Raw genomic sequence first — 21,305 nt, forward strand, 5'->3', positions numbered from 1 at the left:
TACCGCTACCAGTACCACCACCACCAGTGCAACCCCTACTAGTACCATCACCAATACTACCACTGCCAGTACCACCACCACCAATACTACCACTACTACCACCACCACTAGTACTACCACCACCTGTACCACCACCACCTAAACTACCAGTACCACCACCACCAGTACTACCACTACCAGTACCACCACCACCAGTACCACCACCACCAGTACTACCACCACCAGTACCACTACCACCAGTACCACCAGTACTACCAGTACCACCACCACCAGTACTACCACCACCAGTACCACCATCACCAATACTACCACTACCAGTACTCCCACCACCGCCACCATCAGTACTATCACCACCAGTAACACTACCACCAGTACTACCAGCACCACCACCACCAATACTACCACTACCAGTACTACCACAACCACCAGAACTGCCACCACCAGTACCACCACCACCAGTACCACCATCACCAATACTACCACTACCAGTACTCCCACCACCACCACCACCAGTACTATCACCACCAGTAACAACACCACCAGTACTACTAGTACCACCACCACCAATACTACCACTACCAGTACTACCACCACCACCAGTACCACCACTACCACCACCACCACCAATACTACCACAACAGTACCACCACCACCAGTACTACCACTATCAGTACCACCAATGCACAACTACCAGTACTACTACCACCAGTACCACCACCACCAGTACTACCACTACCAGTACCACCACCACCCCCAATACTACCACTACCAGAACTACCACCACCACCAGTACTACTGCCACCAGTACCAGCACCACCAATACTACTGCTACCAGTGCCACCACCACCAATACTACCACTACCTGTACCACCACCACCAGTACAACCACTACCAGTACCACCATCACCAATACTACTACTACTAGTACCACCACCACCAGTACTACCACTATCAGTACCCCCACCACCAGTACTACCACTACCAGTACCACCACCACCAATACTACCACTACCAGTACTACCACCACCACCACCATCAACAGTACTACCGCTACCAGCACCACTAATACTACTGCTACCAGTACCACCACCACCAATACTACCACTACCAATACCACCACCACCAGTACTACCACTATCAGTACCACCATCACCAATACTACCACTGCCAGTACCACCACCACCAATACTACCAGTACCACCACCACTAATAACACCAGTACTACCAGTACCACAAGTACCACCACCTCTAGATCATATGTAACTCCCACTTCACACTTTGTGTCTGTCTAATTTACAACACGTACACATCCTAGTCACTGCACTATTTATCACTACTTATAAGATGTTGCAGGCCGGTCTCTTCCTCCGATATTTACAAACTAAAAAGCGGTCTAGAAGGCCCTGTATTGCAATGCAATAAGTCTTGCATTTGCAAAAGTTTAGGTATTAGTATTGTAAATAACAATGCCTTTTGTTTATGTTTTAGAACACAAAACATAAATAAAAGGCCTTGTCATTTACAATGGCAATGGTTCAAACTTGTTTTCTTATGACCTCGTTTTTGCACTTTTCTTAAAGCGGACGTTATTTCATAGGCATTTTTCCACAAAGTAACTTAAACAGCAGCTGATTTGAGAGCAGCGAAATAATCTACCACAGCCTGGTCAATGAAATCAGATTAAAAAAAGAATCCAACACAAGAGTCTTGTCTATTTAACGTCTAATATATTGATTTTTAGTCTATCAATAGTCACACCCATAGTATAAATTAAACAGCACTGTCCTGGAGGACTTTTTTATACACTATAGACGTGCTTCACACATACAACCACACACACAACCACACACACACAACCACACACACAACCACACACACAACCACACCGTCAGTGTACACTTTCACCAGGCACAAACACCATCATTCAGTGCACGCTTTCACCGGGCACAAACACCACCAGACGTCAGTGCACGCTTCCACCAGGCACACACCACCAGACGTCAGTGCACGCTTTCACCAGGCACACACACACCACCAGCCGTCAGTGCACACTTTCACCAGGCACACACACACCACCAGCCGTCAGTGCACACTTTCACCAGGCACACACCACCAGCTGTCAGTGCATGCTTTCACCAGGCACATACACCACCAACCGTCAGCGTACGCTTTCACCAGGAACACACACCACCAGTCGGCAGTGCACATTTCCACCAGGCACACACACAACCAGCCATCAGTGCACACATCAATTGTTAACGCATCCACAATTAACTATTGTAGCAATCGCAGTATGGCACACTTTACTTTTAAACATATTCATCTAAAGCACAGCATGCCACCATTGCTACAAATATAAATACACATTTGTTTGGCCTACAATTTAAAGACTTTTGTTGCAATTGGTGTTGCAATATTAGCAATGCCAATAGCTCAAACTTAATTAATGCCAGACCTATTGCATTGCAAATGCTTGTTCATGCTTGCGTTAAAGCTAATGGTACCCTTGCAATGCTACTGGAACTAGAGAAAGAAGGTGAAAATTAAGAGGGAGAGTTGAAGGGTAAAGCATGGAGGCTAGGGGTGGGTGTAAGTAGAATGGTGAAAAGTCACTTTATTTTGCAGATTTGTACCGCATTTCATGCCCCCCCAACCCACGATATTGTGGCATAGATTAAGAAATTTTGTGGCGCAAAAATTGCAATTTTGCTGCATTTCAGCAACATTTTATTTTACACAAAAAATACATGTATCCCTTCTGGAATCAGGCTGGCTCTGCATGAAAACATAGGGGGAAGGAACACCAAGGGTTTTCACGCCAGTCATTTGTCGACCCACATTTGTGGGTGGGTAGGGTAAGAGACCATTTTCTTAATATAGCTCCCACACACTCTAGTAGTGACATTCTTCATCATCAGGTTCACCCCAACTCCTAAAGTTCAGTGTGGGCTCAACCATATTCCAGGGAGCACTTGTGAAGACTTGGTGTATGGGGGCATACCTTTAAAAATAAAATTCTTCCCCCACTCGCAACGTATCCTTTATTTTGCAGAGTGGGAGAGAAGGTTAAAATAAATAATAGGGCTAAAGGATCTAATGGTTCTTTGACCCTAGACTAGAACACCAACATGTTTCAGCCCTTCCCAGTGGCCTAGATAAGGTCCTGGGCTTTCCTCAGGGTGAAATGAGATGAAGTCACTTCCCCCGAAGACGCGAGTGAACGCCAGAATGCAACTTGCATTTGTCATAGTAAAAGGGAATATTTTGGGAGATGTCTAATACTTGCCGCTGTTCTCAAGAGGAATTACCCCACATTTACAGGGCATAGGCTCCCAACGGGTCATGAGAGGGAGGTCTTGTAGTCACATATACATCAAAGGTCCATCCCTGTCTGCGACCTACTGTGTGCTCTGCTCCCCTGCTTGTCTTGTGGATCGCATTTTATTTTACCACAATTCTTTCATTTATCTTACTTTTATCACCAAAAACAGGGAGTCTAATTTTGTAAGGTTTTCCAAAACATGGAAGTCCATATATGCTAAGATATTACAGACAACAATTTGAGCAGCCAGTTCTTCATCCTGGCTGTTTTGATCAAATACTTCTAAGCAAATTAAGTTCAATATTCCGCTGCTGATTGTAGTGTAAAAGCAATAATGAATGGATGGATTGCTCTCATATGGAGAATCTTCTATCTGATTAAAATGATTGTATAGATGCAGTTGCTCCTTTCTCTCTCCATTCCCTCAGTGAAAGAATGAGCATGCAGTCAGCCATCTCACCTGTGTCAGCCACCCACAAAAGTCATGCCTGAACTGCTGGGCCCACATGTTCAAGGTAGAGGAAGAGCTCCTGGTCAGAAACCTCAATCATATGAGGGCTACCCAAATATGTACTCTTCTCCTGGGATAGGATGCAAAGTCGTGCAGGACTGAACTGGTGAACTAGCTTTAAACTTCAAAACCTGGTTGAGCATCACACATGTACTGTCCACCTTTTCAAGGGCATTCTGAAATGCTTCATTGAGTTCTGCCGTTATCTGTCAAGGAAAGGCCACAGTGACTCCAGAGTAAATACTGAGTTGTTTGTTAACTTCATGTGGAGATCCTCCAGATAATCAAACACCTTCAAGGCATAGGCCCATCAGACTTAAAATATTTTGATATTCTGCCTCAGTGTCCAGTTGAACTGAAATGCAGTTCTTGTTGTCACTGTTCAGAATCCTCTGCAGATTGCCAAGAGAATCAGGGGGAGACTTGCTGAGCTCCATCTCAGATTCTACAATATCCCAGCAGATAAGCATTGAAGTGCATGAAGTGGTACCAGACAGTAGTTAACCACCTGTTCCAGTAGGTTCTGTGAGAACTAGTGCTACTTACTCTGTGTGCATCTACACGTTATTGCAGTCCCTTTACTTTATGCTACGAGCCATGGAGAAGATTCATAAGTACCGCAGGAAAGCAATCAGCTTCATAAAAGGCTTCAGGAACAACTTTTCCATTCAGGAACAACTCCCCAACAAGTTCATGATGTGTGTCAAGCAAGTGATGTGTACTGAATTGGTATATAGATTTTTCAACACAGTTATATGCCTTGAGTATGTGCAGCATTGTTTATATTAAAGGAAATAGCATTCAGAAAAGCAGTGTTGTAATCTGTGAGGAATCCCACGGTTCATGCACTGCGATCCCAGGATCACATTGCAGAAGGAACATTGTGTTTGCTAAATAGGTCTGGGTATGACAGCCACCCTGTGATCAGATGTGATGAGATGACTGCTCATATAACCCCCGCACTGTGCCCACTTCAGAGTACATGAAAATTTCCCACCTCCGCATTCCTTAGAATGAACAAGCCAACATGCGTGTTTGTTTGTAGTGGTCATTGTTGGCCGCAGTTTTATTAGGAATACATGCATATACTTTTGTCATCACTTGCATGACCCTGGTCATAAATCATCATTGGTGAACTGTCATAAATTGGACCATTAATCATATGCCTTGTTTGTCATACACCTTATCTGCCATAAATCGTATGTACATCACCAACTAGCAAATTGGACTGACAGTTCGTTGGTTAGTCCTTTTGCAGGCTTATCTCCGTTATTGTCCCTTCTGGGTCATATCATTGTTCGGTTGGATTTGCACTCTCTTTGCATGGGGGTAGCTTCTTCCCGGAGTTAGGGTACAACTCGCTACCTTGTTACACTCTTTTGTTCTATGCTGTCCAGCGGAAGCTGGGCTGCGAGTGCCGTCTCCGTTTGCTACTCCTTTTTGTTAGGCCAACTCACCCTGCTGTGAGGCATCCCAAAGTGACGGCCCTACTCCTTCACACCGCCCTGTCGGTGTGTCTCCATAACAAACCATTGTGCCCTTACTTCTTTGCCACGCCGTCACTGAAGCTACCGTCTTGCGTTGCTCCACAAAGATAGGAGAGACCTTGGAGAGCGGCGGCTTATATTCCCCCCATACTTTAGCCGCCTTGCTGGTGGAGTCCCCCATTGGGGCATTTGCATCCCGCCCAGCCCCCCATTAGACGGGGGCGCCTGGGGTCTCTCTGGCACCTGCAGCGGGGGCGTGGGTCGATCATCCTGCATCTGGGCACTCTAGGGCTCGGCGCCTGCCCTCGAGGCCCCCTTCGGGGAGCACTCTGCAAAAACATTCCGAACACAGCATCCCTTGACATCAAGTGCCTCATCAAATGGGGCACTGATGTTTAGATCTTGTAGTTGGTTTTTCAAGTTATTTTCAAGTCAACCTTAACTCCTACACATCTTTCTCGGAGATAATATTCTTGAGGTTTATCATTGCTCCACCATTTTATACCTGCACATGGAGGAATTTGCGCAACACAGGTAGGCACTTATGCTCAATAGAATGTTCATTACTATACAGATGTTAACCCACTCACTTATTGCATGATTTGATACACTGGTGATGGTACACTTTGTTAAAAGTGAGTTTCACTGTCATCTTACTTGCACGTTTCAGGGTAGACTGGGGATCAGGTGCATCAGCTCAGCGCTTCATGGGTTTTTGAGATGGCACATACATGCCCTCTATATGCTTTTGAATATGGTCCACCACATTGCATAAAGAGCAAAACATCACTCCGCCATCTGTCTGCATTGCATCGCTGTACCTCATTTGGCCTGGATTGCTGCTGTTATTTGAGTAGCCAAATTCTGTACAACCTTCAAAGTCTTCATGAACCTCTTCATTCTACAATTATTGTGGTGGGTAGCTGCTGCTTACAAAGCCCAAAGTTCATTACATCCTGTAGGCATGCTTGTCAGATCTCTCTAGGCAGTTTGTGTCCTCTGTAGGGGTATGGTTCATAATTGCTATACTGGCCTGCAGAAATAATTAGTATTTTTCCACGTGCCTTAAAAGGAAAAACAAATTCCAAAACACACTAACGTTTGTCTAAAGAACTTCCAATACAATAAAACCACAAGATAGAAAGAAACAAAATTGCATTGGAAAATTAAAGCCTTTTAGAAAGGAGTTTTGCAAATTCAGTTTAAAAAGTCAACAGCAAAAAGGAAACGCATGAAATCTTTTGAAGTGAAGTTGTTCGCAGATTTTCAAATACAGGAAGAAAGAAGTTGTTTACTGTGGTGTTGTGGTGCTCTGTCACCGGACTGGTCTATAAAAATATAGATTATTACTTCATGTACTCCAAAAGAGAAAAACATATATACAATCTGGAAAAAAGTTAAAATTATGTAAAACACGCACCAAATTTGGCTCTACAGTACCTGTAACTTAAATACCTTTCACAAAAGAGGCATCGCCATCGTCCACATGGAAACTCTCTGCTGCTCCACCACTACTGCTGCTCCACCACCGAAGACGACACCACACCAATCATGGAAAATCTCAACTTCCAACATCAAACAAACGCCAAGAGAACCATCAGCGGCACTCTTGTCTACAGAACCCCAGGACCTCGCCCTGGCTTCTGTAATGCAATTGTCGATTTCATTGCTCTTCTAGCTATGCGCTCCAAGTACTTCACTTCCTCGGCGACCTCAACTTCCAACTGGATGACCCAAATTACGCCAACTCCACCAACCTTCTGGAAAGCATGAGCAGCATTGGCCTCACCCAGCTGGTCATCAGCCCCACACAGCATAGGATACACGTTGGACCCAATCTGCACAGCCAGCAACAAAGTCAATTACAGCCATGTCATCGAGCTCACCTGGAATGACCATGCCATCATCCACATCTCCACTGCAGGGTCCCCGGGTACCACCACCAAGCCCCCGAGCTCTCCCCACCATAACTAGAACAAAGTGACAGAAACTCAAAGGATGGGCGCCCTCAACACCACCAGATCCAACACAACTATGCCTGGATTTCCAACTGCGCCCACAGAGTCACCACCATGAAGCCTGCCAAAACAAGAAAATACACAATCATGCCAACTGGTATACACCAGAATTCAAGACCACTAAATGCGAATGCAAGTGACTAGAAAGATGATGGCACTCCATCAGAAACCTCACAGACCATGCCACATTCAAATAAGCGCTCAACAAATACCACCAACGCCACAAGGACACAAAAATGGACACCCTGGCAGAACACATTGAGGCAAGTGCCAACTACACCAAGGAACTCTTCAGCATTGTCAGAGAGTTCTCCTGCCCTTTAGCTACAGAGAACATGGTCCGCCCTTTTCAAGAACTCTGCGACACACTAGTGAACTACTTCCACAATAATGACTCTTGGAGGGGCAGTATTCTACAACCGATTCATAAATCAGGGACTCGCTCAGACCCTAACAACTACAGGTCAATAGCCCTAATAGACGTTGAGGCCAAGATTTACGCATCCAATCTATTGGCAGATCTGGAGACTTGGGTCAGCAATAAAAGTTTGATCCCATTGACACAAACAGGTTTCCGGGCTGGCATGGGCACCCTAACAAACCTATCAGCATTAATTCTCCTAGCTAAAAAAGCAATCGACAACTCTACCATTCTATATACATGTTTTCTAGACTTGAAAGCTGCCAAGATCTAAACTATGGGTCAAAATGAAAGCTTTGGGCGCCCCTCCCAGCTTATTGGGAGCAATTATCAATTTATACTCGCATACCTGGGTCCAAATAAAAAAAGGGGACGGTCGGTGCCTAACAAAGAAATTTCTAACATTTAATGGGCTAAAGCAAGGATGCGTGCTGGCCCCCTGCCTATTCAACATCTATACCGCCAACCTAGAGCGAGACCTATGTACAATCCAGGGAGACCCACCAAAATTGGGACAAACACCCAAAGCGAGTCTGCAATATGCGGATGATATTGTGCTTCTCTCACAAACTCCACTTGGCTTACAACGGCTGATTTCTCAACTTGCGCTTTACATCTCCAACGCACAATTAACAATAAACCTAAAAAAATCCAACGTCCTATGCTTCTCCTGCTATTGAAAAAAACTACCAAAATTTGTTTAGAGGATAAATTCCTGTACTTTAACCCAGGTGGAGGAATACAAATATTTGGGAATCCTACTAGACCGTCAACTAAAGTACAAACATCATTTAGACCTTGGGAACGCAAAATCAAAACAACTCCAATTTGCTTTCAAAACCATTCAAAAACATCTAAGTGGAAGTTCAACCGGTCACTTGCTATAGGCTGTAGCAGCAAAATTTCAGCCTTCGCTCACATATGGCTCGGAAATGATGGCTACCAGGGACTCTACAGTGCTAAACCTTGCACAATAAAGAATGTTTAAAAATCTCTTCTCAATTCCGCGACATATTTCCCAAGCACAAATACGACTGGAATACAGGTTAATAAATCAGATCCCAGCTAGACAAGGTGCCCTGGCCGAATACTATTGGCGCATGAGGGATGCTGAAGACAACACACTTGCCCACCTCTGCTGGGAAGAAGTCGAAAATCAGGCTAGGCAGACCAACTCCACATGCAAGTCTCTTAGGCAAGCGCTTCTATCGCTAAACCTGGAAGAAGCTTGGCATTCACCAATGTCTTACACTGCTTTTAAACAAATTAGCAACAAAGCCATTAAACAAGCATCGTTGCAAATAGACAAAGGCTCAGTGGCTGGTAAAAGTCACGCCTGAATCGTGATGCCAACATACAATCAACTGAAACAACAACCTTATTTGCAAGAATGTTTCAGGGATCACTACAAGAGGAAACTAAGTCTATTGAGGTTGGGGTGGTTCTCGAGCAAATACCTTACCCCTAAATGGTTACGGACCTGGTCAACTTTAGATTTTCGCCTCTATCACAAGGGTGAAGAGTCGTTATTGCATCTATTGTGTATTTGCTCGGCCTTACAAAATCTAAGGAAGATTCTCCTGAAACCACTCCTGAGAGAAAAAAAAGTCAGGACCTGCAGGGCGGCTGTGATAAAATGCCTCAGCGGGTCTTCAATACAACTTTCCTGCAAAACAATAAAATTCCTGGCTTTTGCTGCCCAAGAGCTTGAAAAAAAGGCAGCAGCAAAAGACGAACTGGGACACATGGTCTCCCCGCGGCTGGATCTGGATTCTCCTTCATTTTCTCAATAGTTACCCTCCTCCCCGCTTCCCCTGTCTGATATGGTAATACACTGCAATGCACTCAATTTGAGACAAGAGGGGACAGTTACATCTAATCAAATATAAGCCCCTATGTACGTCGCATCCCCTGTCATAACAGTCATTTGTTGGCCCCCATATTTTAATGAGACAGCCACTCCCTTACAAAGTGTTACCCCTGTTTCTTATTTTTTCCATGCACATCAGTGCAAAGTCGCTAAGGACACGGGGGCTTGTGTCATTTTATGTAGTTTTTATGCTGACTGAAAGATGTTGATGTTTATCACATGGTGGTAAGATCCACCCTTTTATGATTTTAACAAATCAAATAAAGTATTATATAGTATTGTATTATACTTCCACAATAAGATATCCACCATATCCAGCAACTTTGATCCCCAACCCACTGACATCCACAGCCTCATCACGCCAACAGGCCTCACCCATAGCCACCCGCTCACTGCCTGGAGCCTATTCACCACACAGGACACCACAGTCGATATGACCTCCATCCACTAAGGAACCCACACCGACCCCTGCCCCCACCACATCTTCAACCTCGGACACAAAAAAATCAGCGTTGCACTCACCTCCATTCTCAACACATCCATCACCACGGCCACCTTCCCCGACGCATGGAAACCACTCCTGAAGAAACCCTCCGCTGACCCCAGCAAACTCAAAAACGACTGCAACACCTCTCTGCTCCCTTTTCCCGCCGACGCCTTCAAGAAGGCCATCAACCACCAGCTCTCCGAACACCCAGAAAGAAACAACCTACCCTACACCTCCCAATACGGCTTCCGTGTAACCACGTCACGAGACCACCCTGATTGCTGCTATTGACGACATCAGAACCCTCCTTTCCCAGGGTGAAACTGTTGCACTGATCTTCGATAACCTCTCAGCGGCGTTCAACACCGTTTCCCACCCCACCTTCATCAGGAGACTGCACCACATCGGTGCCCAGGGAGACACTCTCAAAAGGATCTCATCCTTCCTCTCAAGACACACCCAGAGAGTCCTCCTACTACCCTTCACCTCGGAGCCCAAGAGCATCATCTGTGGCATCTCTCGAGGTGTTTCTCAGTCCCACCCTGTTCAACACCACCATGACACCACTGGCTAACATCATCAGAACCCATAGACTCAACATCATATCCTATGCAGACGACACCCAACTCATCCTCTCACTCGCGGAAGACCCCTCCACCATCAGAACCAACTTCTGCAACATCATGCAGACAGAATGAAGGCCAACTGCCTGAAGCTCTACACGAACAAGATGGAGATGTTGATCTTTGGGAAAAACACCTATGCATGGGACGACACCTGGTGCCCCCCCCCCCCCCCCCCAACTCAGACCCACACCCGCTCCAACTGACCACGCCAACAACCTCAGCATCGTCCTGGACAGAAAGCTCACCATGAAGCGCCAGGTCAGTGCATTCTCCTTCGCCTTCTTCCATACCCTCCGCAGGCTCTGACAAATATTCCGAGGGATCCCCGTTAACAACTGGAAAACTGTCACGCAAGTTCTCATCACCAACTGGCTGGACTATGGAAATGCACTCTACACCAGAACCACCTCCCAACTCCTCAAGAGACTCCAGACCATATTGAATGCAGTGGCCAAACTCCTCATCAAGCTTCCCAAATGGACTCACATCACCTCCCACCTCAGGAACCTCCACTGGCTCCCTGTCCAAATGGGATGCCAGTTCAAGACACTGATACACTCATACAAGACCCTCCATGACCAGGGTACAGCATGCATTAACCACTGCCTGAACTTCCACTAACCTGCCAGACAACTGCACTCCTCCTCCCTTCTACACATTCCACGCATCTGCTGAAGCGACAGTGAAGGTCGTTCCTTCTCCTACCTCGCTGCCAAGTCATGGAATGACCTACCCCTTAACCTGCAAACATCTCCCACACTCGTGGATTTCAGACAGGGACTGAACACCTGGCTTTTCAACTAAGACCATCAAGACTGCAGTACCTGGATACCCTCAGGGTAGAATAGCCATACTCTAAAGGTACCGACTGATTGTTTGATTGATTGATTAATTGAATCAAAATCTCAATGGAAAATGAAATCTTTTCAAAATGAGGTCACAAGCATAGTTCAGAAGCAGTTACCTGTAAAGAAAGACAAGGACACAATCAATTCGTCAAAATAGGAAATATTTTTTATGATTAAAATGAACTAAATCGACAAAAATCCAATATAGGGAACCATAGATAGGAATTTTTAAACAATAAACACTTTGTAGTGCTTAAAAACATAGAGCGCCAACTTGGGACATCTGGTTATGTTTGACCGGGACAAAGTAAAAGTTTGAGGCTGTTAGCAATGGAGCCCTGGTTGGATACACTAAGCGGGAGGCCCTGGTCAAAATTTTCCCTTCACACTTAGAAACTTTTTCTGGAGGATTTTCCCTCATCGTCGTGTGAGGCTCCTCTTCAGGCCATGATCCAAGTTGACGACGGTGGCTTGGCTCAGCGTGAGGCCTTGGTGTAACCCTGGATGTCTTGAGCTCTGGAGCTTTCATTGGAATGAAACTGAAATCCAGGTCCGGTTGTAATTCGACATCAGCAACCTGACTCTCGTCGACAGGTCAATCACCTTTTGGAGCTTTTCCAAAAGTTGCTCCAAACTTTTGGAAATTATTTCTGAAGTTCCTCTTGAGGGTTCAAAGTGTCCAAAACACAAACGCAAGGGTCTAGAAGCTCTGAGATAGTCCTTAGAAGTTTAGGACTACAATTCTCACAATGCACCTGCCCAATTCCTTAAAAATACACTGGGTGCACTCCAGGCTGGGGACTTCTTTGGGGGAGATGGTGCAGGTGAACTCTGTTAACCTGTTGCTTTCAGGGAGTCCACTCATTACTCCTTTTTGAATCAAGGCAAAGTCCTCAGGGCTGTAGTTCCAAGTGTGAAGCAGGAGCAGTCCTTCACAGTGCTATCCTTTAGGGTGCAGACCAGGGTTCCAGCAGGGCAGTCCTTCTTCTCCTTGTAGTTTCAGGCAGCAGATCTGAGTTGCTATGCAGCTCTCACATATTTATTCAATCTTCTGGGGTGACACGGAGGGCACACCCCTAAACAATGGGGTACAGAGTGCCACCACCAAAAAGCATAACAGCTTCCTCCAAGGTGTGGCGTTTTCTTGTTCCACAAAGCACTGTACTTTAAAGTTCAAAATGGAGAATTTCTTTTCTTTGGAGTAAGAGCTGGCTAAGCCAACTCACTGGTGTGGCTCATTTTTCTTAACGCTCCCTTTCCTGACCTCCTGCAAATTCCATTCCTGAGACTCCCATCTGGCCCATTCCTGAGGCTCCCATCTGGCTGGAAGAGGGTGTAGGCCTGGCTGGTATTCCTTACAGTGCTTCTCTCTTTGAAGCCCAGTTTGATTACCCAGCCCCCATCCTGGCCTGTTCTCTGCATCTGCAGGGGTCCCCTCACCAGATAACCTCTGTCTGTATGCAGGCCACTTATCACCTCAACAAAGCAGTTAGGTTAAGCCTGTTAAGATGACTATAGAAAGCGTCCTAGATGGTGATAAATCACATCAATTGGGCAGCATCGTTCGGTAACTCTCCGGCACGGTTCAGGAATTGAAAGATCTATCATTGAATAGTTCTTGTGAGTCCAACCCATGGTGGAACATTCCCGGAAGACCATGCTTGCATAAATCCTGGCTGGCCCTTTTATCACCTTGTCCTGAGGAAGACAGGCCGTGCCTATCAGTAAATCACACCACCCATCGGGTCGAAACTTCGACATGCTCATGATAATCCTGACCCTACTTTCTCCGCCCCTCTTGAAACGGAAATTTAAAACCCCAAGCGACGCAGAGCTTTGTGTACCAAGGAATAGATGTCTTTTGAATGACCAGTTTCATCATTGCACACAGCACTGTATATATCCTGTTCACATTCAGAATTTTTTTGCACTTTTTTCACCATATCACTTGCGCAGTAAGAACAAATTATATGTTCATGAACCTTGACACCCTGTTAAATATCATTTCAATACCATAAAATGTAAAGAACATATGGATACGGTGTGTTTTTGTTCTTGTTTCTTTGATTCAGGGTATTTGCCTTTTCTTCCCTTCGCTTTTCATTGATTATTACTGAATTGTTTGAGTGTTGTTATTCAGTTAACCTAGAATCATTTCTGTACCCGACAGAACCAACATTTTCCAAATTTGTCTACACCAAGTTCTGAGGGGCACTGGGTCACCCCATTATACTTGATGTATATTGGTTTGACTAAACAGGTCAGTGAGCTGCAGGCTCTGAGTGGCCTCCTGCAGTTTATAACCATTTCCCCTGACGAGATTGTGTTGTGAACTCTGTCTGCTTTTCTTGCAAAATGTATTACTTCCTTCCATTTGGGTCAGTGCATTACTTTCCGTTCTTTCTATCTCCTGTCCCATTTAACAGAAGACAAATGGCTGCATCACCCGGAGCCTAGGCTGGAGGTAAGTTTTTATTTACCCCATACCACAGACATCAGATTAGGCAGACAACTCTTTGTTGGTTACTGTGGCAGTAGCAAAGGAAAGGTTTTTTAGAAAAAGACATTGTCCTCTGTATCAAAATGTGATATACATTTGACAATAAGGAGCCACCTGAAGGATTCAAAGCTCATTCCACCAGAGCCATGTCCTCATCCATTACACTCGCAAGAGGCATTCTTGTTGCAGAAATCTGTAAGGCAGTGACGTGGGTGTCCCTAGACACTTTTACTAAACATTACAGGTTGGAGTCAGAGGTGCATAGGGACAGGCACTTTGCAAGGTCTGTGCTACCAGACTTCCAAATGTACCCATCCATCCTACTCCGGGGAATGAACTGCTTGGGAATCGATTAAACAGGTGAGGAATTTGTAGGTAGAAGTATCCATCAGAAGAAAAGTTACTTACCTTCGGTAACAGTCTTTCTGGTGGATATGCCATATACCTGCAGATTCCTCAGTGATCCCTCCCACCCACCCACCTCCCTGTCTGATGGATGTAAGTACAGCAAGAGTTTAATAGGGTTCCAATTAGAAGGTGCACCAAAGACAAGCCCGTCTGCGCCAGTTGCGTCCGGATGGCTTAACATAAAATAAAAAACGTACCCTCACTGGCCCGGTCCGGTGTCTTTGGTCCCGTGCCGTCCTCTGTAACAGGAAGCAGGCAGCTTCCCTCCCCTCCCCTAAGCCAATCACAACGCTGCAATGGTTAAATTTAAGACTGTGTATTGTTCACACAGCCCTTCATGGCTCAGGCCCTGTTGACATTCAGAAGCTCCTCAGGTGGTATGTCCTCGGTGAAACCTTAGATCATCCACCCCCTGTTTGTTGGTCATCCCAGGGCCAAGACAATGAAGTGGGGGCGGGGGGGGGGGGGCAGAAGCTTTTTCCACTGGGCCAGTAAGCTGTGGAACACCATGCCACTTACCTTGAGGTCTCAAACTAATAGGCAGTTGTTCAGAAATCTTTAAAAACCTGGCTATTGGCATCATAGGTCTAAGCTCTTTTTCCCCTTGTTCCTTGTGTGATTAGTATTGGCAATCCTAGTGCTAAGACGCCTTGGCATTCACACACTTTACAAAGATTTTACTTACTTACTTTATCTAATTGATGTTTCTCCATCTACTCATCTCAAAGGTTTGGAAAAAATAGATGGAAACTGACGTTGTTGCACCAAGGCACAAACTATATTGCTTTGGTAACTTCTCCCGATGTCAGTTCCTGCATCGATACGAAGCCAGCTGCCCCCCTCGAGCATCATAGACTTTTGAAGTTTTCCAGATCCAGTCTGATGCCTGGGATTATTCAGCAGGTGATGAACTTGCATGCAGAGTATCAACCAGAAAGATTGTTACCGAAGGTAAGTAACTTTGTTTTGGGTGGTGGTAGGATGGTCCTTGATCTAAGGTGACCAGGGACCTGCTGCAGGCCCAGCTTACTTTTAGATGGTAGGGGTGGAGGTGCCACTGGTGCCTTGAGTGGGGAAAGGTGGACTGGAGGACTGTTGTGAGCCCAACTTAATTTTGGGTTTTGGTGAGTTGGAGTGGTCACAGTTGCCTTGGGTGGGTGAGTTGTGAGTGAGGACCCGATGTAGTTCCAACATATATTTGCAAGTGGGAGAAGGTGATGTTAGACTTGCGGCCCACTGCATGTGCCCGTGGTGAGGTGACAGAGGGCTATGGATCCATAGTTTAAATTCTGCTGTGCCCTCCAGGGTCTGTTGCTTGTCCCACAAGCGGCGAGACCAAAGTCAATTTTTTTTATTTGCACCTTGGGCTCTCCAAATGCCCCGTACGCGGCAGTTCCAAATTCCATTTTTCATAGGGACCCGCGGCACGCCGCATAAAACATGGGTGGCAAGCCTGAGTTCGAATTTTTTTGAACACCTTGCACCTTCAGACCCTCCGTATTCCCCTATGCAACAGGCCCGAATTACAATATATATTTTTTTCATTCCTCAACCCCACTCACTGCCTGCACCGTCAATGCACCCAAGGTATAGAGACTGGTGTTGGGGTGGCAGAAAAATTACCGGAGCCGAGCCAGGACAAACTTACCTGGTCTTGGCTGTCATGGTCTAAGCAGCAGTCTTGTCTAGTCTCTCTTTTGTCCTGCGACGTCGGCTGCAGATCGCCAATGGTGAGGAGGTTTCAGTAGCTCCAGAGGGATGTGAAGAAGGGTGGGTGCAGGTGGGGAATAAATAAACACGCCATTTATGAAAGGTGGCAGTTGCATTCTTTACATTTTTCAGCACTATTGTAAAAAGTACTAGCTTTTTACAAAACTGCCAATGTAGCGTATTTTTCTGCAAATCATGAAATCCTGGAGGGTCCGTCTGTCCTGCTTACCACACTCAGGTCCAGGCGCGCAACACCCATTGGGCTCACCGGGCTTCAGCCCCCCCGCCCCCCGTCGCCTCCTCTGCCCGGGCTAAGATGACACGCACTGAAATGATGCAAGAAAGCTGCGCATCCGATCCGAGAATGTGATTTTTTTAATGCTTTCTAAGAGGCCCAGCAGCCCGAGCCAGACAGCCAGCCTCTGAACAGTTTCAGCGAGTGAACCCCCCTGCTCTGACCTCTTGTTTTCCTTTAGAGTGGCGCAGAGGTGAAATCCTTGCCTGAAGGGAGGGATTTCACCTAAGCACTTGATGGGTTTTGAGCATGGGGTGTGAAGATGTGCACAGCAGGGGGAAGGCATGGCCAGTTAAGGTGATGCTTTTCCTTTGTAAAGGAATTTCTGCTGGCATCTAAGCCCAGGGTGTGCTGTCTGTGCACTTGTATAGATGTGTATTCCATACAAGTGCACAGACAGCAAACCCTGGGCTATGACGCCAGCAGGAATTAATTTACAAAGGAAAAGCTTCACCTGCACTGGCCATCCCTTTCCCCCTGCTGTCTGTGCATTTGACCCACATTGATCTACACAGTGAGACCTTCGGGAGGGGCTGGATGCCAGGACACAGTGCTGCTGATCAGCCAGACTCCACAGTATGGTATCAGAAGAGCAGGCAGCAGTTTTTTGTGTGAGTTCCAATAACTTTAATGCATTTTTCAGCACAGCATCACCTACTGCCTGCATATCTACGTTACTGTGAATGTTGTTCTTGACTTACATACATAGAAACGTCAAAGAGGACAGTCCCCTCCAAATATGGAAATGTAGTGTAAGTTTGTAGTGTTCATTTTTTTTTGGGGTGCTAGTGGGTAATTTTAGAGTTCAGGGTGGGTGTGGGTTTTAGGGTGCCAGTGAGTAATTTTATGGTTCAGGGTGGGTTACGGATTGGGGTGCCAGGGGGTAATTTTACGGTTCTGAGCGGGTATGGGTTTTGGGGTTCCAGGGGGCAATTTTAGGGTTCAGGGTAGGTATGGGTTTTGGGGTGCCAGGGGACATTTTAGGGTTCAGCGTGGGTATGTGTTTTGGTGTGCCAGGGGTAATTTTAGGGTTCAGGGCAGGTGTGGGTTTTGGGGTATCAGGGGGCAATTTTAGGGTTCAGGGTGGGTATGGGTTATGGGGTGCCAGGGGGGAATGTATGGTTCAGGGTGGGTAGGGGTTATGGAGTGCCGGGGGGAATTTATGGTTCAGCATGGGTATGGGTTTTGGGGTGCCAGGGGTAATTTTAGGGTTTAGGGCAGGTGTGGGTTTTGGGATGTCAGGGGGCTATTTTAGAGTTCAGGGTGGGTATGGGGTGCCAGGGGACATTTTAGGGTTCAGCGTGGGTATGTGTTTTGGTGTGCCAGGGGTAATTTTAGGGTTCAGGGCAGGTGTGGGTTTTGGGGTGCCGGGGCAATATAGGGTTCAGGGTGGGTATGGGTTATAGGGTGCCAGCGGGGAATTTATGGTTCAGGGTGGGTATGGGTTATGGGGTGCCGGGGGGGAATTTATTGTTCAGCATGGGCATGGGGTTTGGGGTGCCAGGGGTAATTTTAAGGTACAGGGTGGATGTGGGTTTTGGGGTGCCATGGGATTAATTTTAGGGTTCAGCGTGGGTATGTGTTCTTTAGTGCCAGGGGTAATTTTAGGGTTTAGGGCAGGTGTGGGTTTTGGGATGTCAGAGGGCTACTTTAGGGTTCAGGGTGGGTATGGGTTATGGGGTGCCAGGGGACATTTTAGGGTTTAACGTGGGTATGTGTTTTGGTGTGCCAGGGGTAATTTTAGGGTACAGGGCAGGTGTGGGTTTTGGGGTGTCAGGGGGGAATTTTAGGGTTCAGGGTGGGTATGGGTTATGGGTTGCCGGGGGGCATTTATGGTTCAGCATGGGTATGGGGTTTGGGGTGCCAGGGGTAATTTTAAGGTTCAGGGTGGGTGTGGGTTTTGAGGTGCCATGGGATTAATTTTAGGGTTCAGCGTGGGTATGTGTTTTATAGTGCCAGGGGTAATTTTAGGGTTTAGGGCAGGTGTGGGTTTGGGATGTCAGGGGGCTATTTTAGGGTTCAGGGTGGGTATGGGTTATGGGGTGCCAGATGGGAATTTATGGTTCAGCATGGGTATGGGTTTTGGGGTGCCTGGGGTAATTTTAAGGTTCAGGGTGGGTTTGGGTTTTGGGGGGCAAGGGGGGAATTTATGGTTCAGCATGGGTATGGTTTCTGGGGTGCCAGGGGTAATTTAAGGTTCAGGGCGGGTATGGGTTTTGGGGCTCCAGGGGGGTGATTTTAGGGTTCAGGGTGGTATTGGGTTTTGGGGTGCCAGGGGGTAATTTTAGTGTGTGGGGTGGGTATGGGTTTTGGGGTGCCGGGGAGGGATAATTTTAGGGATAGGATGGGTATGGGTTTTGGGGTGCCAGGGGTAATTATAGATTTCAGGGCGGGTATGGGTTTTAGGGTGTGAGGGGGTTAATTTTAGGGTTCAGCGTGGGTATGTGTTTTGGTGTGCCAGGGGTAATTTTAAGATTCAGGGTGAGTATGGGTTTTGGGGGGCAATGCATCAAACTAACAAAAATGTGTGCTTTAATTGTTGTCCAGTTTCAAATACAGAATTCACCACATTTTTTTCTCAGCTTGACCTGAGCATTAACCGATCCTGATTATCTGCCATTTTAGCTCCGCCCCATTGATTTACATTAGCCACGCCCCTTCATCTGCCATGTTAGCCCCCCCCCCGAAATTAAGACCTAGTTGCGCCCCTGCTCAGGTCTCTCTCTCTCTCTCTCTCTCTCTCTCTCTCTCTCTCTCTCTCTCTCTCTCTTTTAAATGGGGACATGGACACCTGCAGTTAAACAACTGTTAATGCGTGAATTAAAGCCATGCTGGGAGCCTGTCAAGGAGATGTGGCCGTGATGTTTATTTCTTCTAGTAGGCCTCATTCAAAGTGCAGATATTTTGTCAGCTCATGGGATGGAGTCACAGGGAGAATAAGACTTGCCCAGGATCCAACTGTTTGGTAAAGTGGAAGAGCCGAGATTGTTATGCAGTTGCTGCTTGCTATAATGGCTATAACTTCGGTGAATAGACCTTCAGAGTGGGCATTGTCTACCCACCCTCCACTGAGGAAATATTTTTTTAGCACAAATGTACTAACAGCTGTTAGATTGATTCAAAATACTCCCAATCTTTGACTTTAATGAGAGCAGAGGAATACGTTTAAATGTCGATTGAGTAATTGCCAAGAGCTCATAACTTGCCCAAATGAGGAAGACACTATTAAAAGCCATGACTTCTAGTTCCGCAGTTTGCAGCTAGCACAGTAGTCACACCGGAGGAGGCAGTGATTCTGAAGAAAGGCTAACTGACTACCCTTCCCAGGGAAATGTATTTTAGGCTGTTCCCAGATCTATAACACAGTCTTTAATTCAATTATATTTAGCTAAAGTGGTAAAGCCAGGATTAGAAATTTACCGAATTGGTGGTGTCTGCCCACCCCAATGAATTGCTCGCCCTCTTTGTGTTCCTGTAAAGGTGTTTTTTTTGGCACTTACTGTCTGTATTGTGACTATTTGAAAGCCCCTTAATAATTTCATATTAGAGGAAAAAGGCAAAAGTAGATTGTGAGACCTTGTCATTACGTCGTGGAACAGAATGTGGTTACTGGGCAGTATCTATGGAGGATACTATTGTTTGTGTTGGTGTTCCGGGTCTTGAGACAATTTCCTTTCATTTGGATTAGGTTGTTAATTTTTTGTGTTTATATCTTTTTAAAGGGCCTGATTAGAGGATGTGAATAAGGAATTAAACATCCAAAATGGGCTCAGCGACTCATAGTCCCCCCCACACTTCCCAACAATCTTCTAATTTCTGCATGCATGCAACATATCTACATGCGTGCAAAGCATCCTGCAAAGTAATACTGGAAAGTTGACCATCCTATATGTAAGAGGGGCAGAATCTGCCAGAAAAGGTAAGAAACTGGCGACGAGGGAAATGGAAATGTGATGTAAATAAAGGGCAGTACCAGTTAGAGAATTGAGGAAGCAGGAAGTGCGGTGGAAGTAAGAGGTATAGCTTGAAGGAAAGTGCTAGAAATAAGAGGGGCAGAATCTGCAAGGAAAGGTAAGAGACCGTGGGAAGAAACGCAGTGAAGTGAAAAGTAGGGCATGACCTGGTGAGTTGATTATAATAGGGGCAGAATCAGTGAGAAAAGGGCAGAGTCTGAGGGGGAGTGGGAGGGTGAAAGGGGAGCAGTCAATCAATCAATCAATCAGAGTCCTTGTAAAGCGCACTACTTACCCGTGAGGGTCCCAAGGCGCTGAGGGGAGGGGGGGTGCTGCTACTGCTCGAAGAGCCAGGTCTTGAGGAGTCTTCTGAAGGCGAGTAGGTCTTTGGTCTGCCGTATGTGGGTAGGGAGGGTGTTCCAGGTCTTGGCGGCAAGGTAGGAGAAGGATCTGCCGCCGGAGGTTGTACGTTGGATGCGGGGGACAGCGGTGAGGGCGAGGCTGGCGGAGCGTAGCTGGCGGGTGGGGGTGTGGAAGTTGAGTCTGCTGTTCAGGGAGGCTGGTCCGGCGTGGAGTGATTTGTGTGCGTGGGTGAGGAGCTTGAAGGTGATCGTCTTGTCGACGGGGAGCCAGTGTAGGTCTCTCAGGTGGGGGGTGATGTGACTGCGGCGGGGGACATTGACAATCAGTTGGGCGGAGGCGTTTTGGATGCTTTGCTAGTCGTCTTAGGTGTTTGGCTGGGATTCCTGCGTAGAGTGCGTTGCCATAGTCCAGTCTGCTGCTGACGAGGGCCTGTGTCACCGTTCTTCTTGTTTTGGTCGGGATCCACTTGTAGATCCTGCGGAGCGT

The sequence above is a fragment of the Lissotriton vulgaris genome, chromosome 2_1, assembly GCF_964263255.1.
Source record: "Lissotriton vulgaris chromosome 2_1, aLisVul1.2, whole genome shotgun sequence".
In the NCBI taxonomy this organism is placed as follows: Eukaryota; Metazoa; Chordata; class Amphibia; order Caudata; family Salamandridae; genus Lissotriton; species Lissotriton vulgaris.